Raw genomic sequence first — 5,297 nt, forward strand, 5'->3', positions numbered from 1 at the left:
AAGGAGACAGACTTCACACGTACCAGTGTGGTCATCACCAGAGACACAGACTGTCCTTCTGGACACTCTGACCAGCTGCTTCACTGGTCCATCATCCGTGCACATGGGCGGAGATGGTAGGAGGTTGATGATGCCAATCACTGGGAGAGGGTGGAGTTGCCGGAGCCCGTTAATGAATCTCCCAGGGGACGAGACGGTGGAGGAGGAGGAGCTGCAACAGGAGATGATGTCCTGAAGGTGGAGCCTTTGTGCCTGTGTGTGTGGAGGGAGGGGGGGAGGGCAGGGGCAGGGGGTAACAAGCTGTCACACCGCAGGAAAGTCTGCTTCAGTAAGTCACATCTGCCAAGGGGCACGAGGAGCATGCCTTAGGGCTGCCGGGTCAAAGGGCAACGCACCCCCCGCAGAGCTCTCAGATCAGATATCCAGTCCAGTCAATAAACCGGCTGCTGTCACTGTTACACACACAGACAACGCTGCCACTTCGTCCGTGTATTGATTTACAGTATATTTCAGTGCCTTCTGTTCTGTACTCTGAGATCCTGGAGAGCAGAGGTTTACACCGTCCTGCAGGAACAAACCAACGTGTTGATTATTGGTCATTAGAGCTGTTGGTTCAACCGTCTAATGACTAATGATGACTGTTGATATGAGAACAGCAGCCGTGAACGTGGCTTTGCTTCAGGCTCAGTTGTCTTTGTTTCTCATGGTGAGACTGGGACCAGGACAGAACCGTCTTCACATTTGAAATCCTAACCTTTTCTCACATCGTCTTTTCTTTTCCACTGATACGGAGGCTTCACTTGAGGCTTTAGTTTTTTTTCTCTTTTTGCTGTACGGCATCTCCACGATGTAGTTGGTGTACATGGACAAAAAAAACATCATTCCATAACGTGGAATTAAAAGGCTGCTCATTGCTTTAGTTTGGATTAGGTCATCTGTAGGAATTTGAAACCTGTCAATCAAAGCCGTAATGAACCAAAGAGGAAACGTTGATCTAATTACTTACTTAAATCCAGGTGGTGACATTTGTTAGTCTCTCGGTGCGTTGGACTCTTTTGTTTTCACATTTTAAATGAACACGATGTCGTTCCGTCTCGACAGAGTCAGCGTTGGTCAAAGTGACTTGTTCAGGAATTCTGTTGCTCTTGTAAAGTTTTTGACAAATGGCCAGGAATCGACTCGACTCCTGGAGTCACCCAATCCTCACGTTTATTTTTCCTTGAATAATCTGATCTCGTACTTCAGTTTCTAGCCCAGCTCACTGCTGCCCCTTTATTGTCTTACCCCCTGCCCCCCCCCGCTCCCCCGGCCTTTACCTGTTTATGACTTTGGCCCAGCCCTTGACCTGCCGCTGCAGCTCCCCCGGTGACCGCTAATGGTTTATTTTCTGTCAGAAAGCATTTCTGTTCTACTCTGCCCGAGTTTTCAGGACAAACTCAGCGGTCGTGCAACTTGAACCAGTCGTGAGCTCACGTGTTTACGGTGAAGGTCCGCCGTTGTTTGTCACACCTTTCAAATAAAAGGTAGCCAAGATGGACAGTGTTTACAGGATGCTGGACTCTGTCGGGGGCTGTGGCTGCCAGCGCTGTCCACAGGGAGGGTGTGTGGAAGGTGCCCCCCCTCACCTCCGCCTCACCCCCCCCTCACCTCCTCCTTCAGCTGAGTGGTTTATGGTGAAGTTGAGTAGAAGAAATGCCAATAAGAGAATAAAGAAAACTGAATTATTTATGTGATTTTTTAATTAAAAAAAGATCTTCCAAAAAGGACAGCAAAGATCTGTAGATTGAATTTTGAATTTCTTGAAATAGACGCAAAGCACTTTATAGTTGATGTCTGATTTGAGTTTTTTTTTTAATTACAGAAATAAAAATTAGAAATGATAATAACATTTACTACAAAGCACTTCATAGTTGTCTGATTTGTTTTTGTTTTTTAATTACAGAAATCAAAATTAGAAATGATAATAACATTTACTGGTAGGATGTGACCAGAGAAATCTTTGACAACGATTGGTTATTTCTTGTCCTTAGTTTCGTCTCTTCAAGTGAACATAGAAGTAAATGTTTTAGTGTCCACTTGTCGCAGCACTTTGAACCACACTTTTTTATGTCTTTATATTTGATACCAATAATTTAAGCAAGATTTTTAAAAAACAACAAAATTTCAATTTTAGTCAAGCTTATGAAATATGAATGGGAGTCTCATTGTGATGGTTGATCCTGATGCAGTGATTAGGACTTAGGAATCCCATAGAACATTTGTTTTATAGGAATTTGTAAAAAAAAAAAAATTAACAATATATAAAGGTTTCCAAAAAGCAGGTCAAATCTATTCGATGTCACTGGCCCCGTGAACCCTGCCCTGTAAACATGTCTGACGTGAACATGTTGACTTCAGCGACATTCATTATTCAGCAGCTTGTGGTGAAGAGGAAAAGAACACCTCAGGGCGTTTGTCACCGTTCCGCTTCATTTTTGTAGAATTGTAACAAGTGGGCGTGAGCGTCGGCTTTTATTAGAGACACAGCTGACGTCACAGCTCCACCCCCGCTGACCAACACTCCGTCCACTCTTATCTTTGATATCATTTTCTGATTATTCTTCATTTTTCTTCCCTCTCGTCTCAGTTTGTCTCAGCTCCTTCTTTTCTGTCCACCCTCTACCTACAATTCTGTCTAATTAGCAGGGTGAGGAGAGGGCAGTACAAAGAACTCGTCTGGCCCTCCCACTGACCCCCCTGAACTCCTTCCTGACCCCTAATTTCTGGTCTTTAGCCCAGGCTCTGTCTTTTGATTAGGACCAAAACCGTCTGAACACAAAAGGTTTAATCACGGGATACGACGGGCTGGGATGTCGCTCACCTCTGGGAGCGTACCCTTCCCGTCCCACCCTACCTTCCCCTGTGGTTTGTCTTTGGTCTGCTGCTCCAGAACTGAGCCTCTAATCTGTGCGTTGGTCAGCGGAGCGAGCCGTCTGTCTCAGTGTGTGTCTCTGTCTCTGCTTCTTTTTCATTGGCTGCTGTTGAGACTTTCTTACCAAAGATTCCTGAACTTCCGTCTCGATCCTGTAGACTGCAGAGCCCAGAACCAACGTGGGTTTTTTTTTCATAGGAAACAATTGTGCTGTTGTGTTTATTGTGTCCTGAAGCAGTGACAGAAAACCTGATATTTTACTGCTGCACTCCAGTGTTTTGAAACCTGAGCTTTACTGGAAGAACTTCCTCACATTTTATTGTGACAGTGATGTAACTGAGGCTGTGTGTGTGTGTGTGTGTGAGATATTAGGTACACACTTGTATCCCACGTCTTGTTGTGTGGTGCACACTTGTATCCCACGTCTTGTTGTGTGGACTCCCCAGTCAAAATATTGCATTTAAATATTATTCTCCACATGGCCTGTAGGTGTGCCAGTGAGCAGACGGTGGAGCTCATACAACATCAATATAATATGTAGACCTTTAATGTGTTGTTTAGAAAAGGAAGGAAAAAACACAGTGATGCAGTACACCACGAAGTATAGTAAAGTCAATATTCTTTTTTTATATATAATTACTAATAAGAGAATTTGTTCTTTCTGCTTCTTTTGTCGTAGTAGCACCTGGAATTTGTTGCACTACTGCCACCTACAGAGTATGTTTTTACTGGAAAGAATTGTACTGTGAACAGCTAGTAATGAAAGACAAACTAGTGGCCTGTTAAACTGTCAACTCATCACTTTTTTTCCCTCAAAAAAACAAGACAACACTCCTAGAATTGTCCTCGTAGATAAAAACATGTCGCCTCATGAAAGTATCATTGTGGACTGGATTGTAGGAGTGGAACTCTGCCACATGAAACCCAAGTACTGCGCTCTGTGCCAACATGTCATTTTTTTAAATGGTGGAGGGAGGGTCGGGGGGAGGGGGTGGAGGGGTCCTGCCTGTGTGATGGAGCCCATGGGTGGCTGCTCTGATGAAACTGTGTAAAAAGTTTCATTTTTCTTCCATGTGTTGGGACTCGCAGCCTCGGAGAACAAAGACGCCCGTCTGTCAGAGCGTCTGTTGACGTTGGCACCGCCGCGGCCAAACATTGGTCTTTGAAGTGTTTGAAGAGTTTAAAACAAAGCTTCCTCACCGCTGACAGCCTCTCCACCACAGTCCAGGTGTCGTGAAGCTTCGCTGACGCTGACGCTGTTTCTCCAGAAGAAATATCAGATTTAGATCTTCTGTTTGACGCCGAGATATCAATCTTAACTGTAAATATTCTTGGCGATTAAAGGGGACGGGATCAGTGGTTTGGCCGATGCTTCTCCGTTCGTCCACCTTTTTTATGTAACATTTCTGCCGATCTTCTCACCAGCTGCTCTGCGTAAACAGCTCTAATTATTTTAACCGTTTCTCGAACAAAAAAAAAAAAGTGTCAAAAAACAACAAAGTGTGAAAGTCCTGAAGCAGGTAAGTATGTCAGCAATGCACACAGATCATCCTGGGCCATTAAAACGGCTGGTGTTAAACCCACACATTACACACAGAGTCCGTCTGCTCTTTTGGCAGCCGGTCCGTTAATCCCAGAGGTCACGCAGGTCAACACAACAAGCCTTTAGAGTGAAAACGCTGCCGGTTTGTTTTTGTTCACGGTCACAATAGGAATGAGCTGGACTTTCATTTGGAGAATGTTATTACGTTATTGATCATTCATTATTTACAGTGCATTTATTCTCCGTTCAATTCCACCGTATTGTTGTCGACGGTAAATGAAATCTTTCCATTAGTTTCGCCCTGAAAAGACCTGATGTCACTCCATATCCATTTAGGTAATATGTGATTTTGGACGGCACTGATAAAACGGATTGATATGAAATGTTTGGAACTTTGAAGTAGCCTGTTTACCTTTCCTTCATCTCTGCTGAGTGTAATGTAATGAATATTTGAATTTTACAATCCTCAGACTGAGAATACCTTAAAAAACAAAAGATAAACTGGAGAGGTTTGCTCTAGGTCACGTGTATTTCCAAGGCCGTGGATTCTTTCTCTCCTCCGTCATGTTGGACGTTCAGTGATGTTCTTCTTCTGGCAGTTTCCTCATCCTGCTCCTGGACGCCCCTGGATTAGCGCCGACCTCCTCGCTGCCGCTCACACACAGACCTGCTTCTTCTCAACCTCTCCGTCTCAGTTCTCACACCCTGAGATGCACTGGTTTATAAGGGCAAGTTGGGACGTGCATGTGGGTATGTGCACGTGTGTGAGTGTGAGTGTGTGCGCAAATGGGGGGAGGGGGTTTGAGAGAGGGGGGGTGTCGGATTTTGAGATTTAGCAGGAAT

At 44.6% G+C, this 5,297-nt stretch overlaps 1 long non-coding RNA gene across 1 annotated transcript in view; it reads left to right on the forward strand.

Moving 5' to 3' along the window:
* LOC103379384 (uncharacterized) overlaps positions 1-5,297 on the forward strand; it is an 82,441-nt gene that overhangs the window by 46,910 nt on the left and 30,234 nt on the right. The window lies entirely within an intron of this gene.

This window comes from Cynoglossus semilaevis, chromosome 5 (assembly GCF_000523025.1).
Source record: "Cynoglossus semilaevis isolate Cse_v1.0 chromosome 5, Cse_v1.0, whole genome shotgun sequence".
NCBI lineage: Eukaryota > Metazoa > Chordata > Actinopteri > Pleuronectiformes > Cynoglossidae > Cynoglossus > Cynoglossus semilaevis.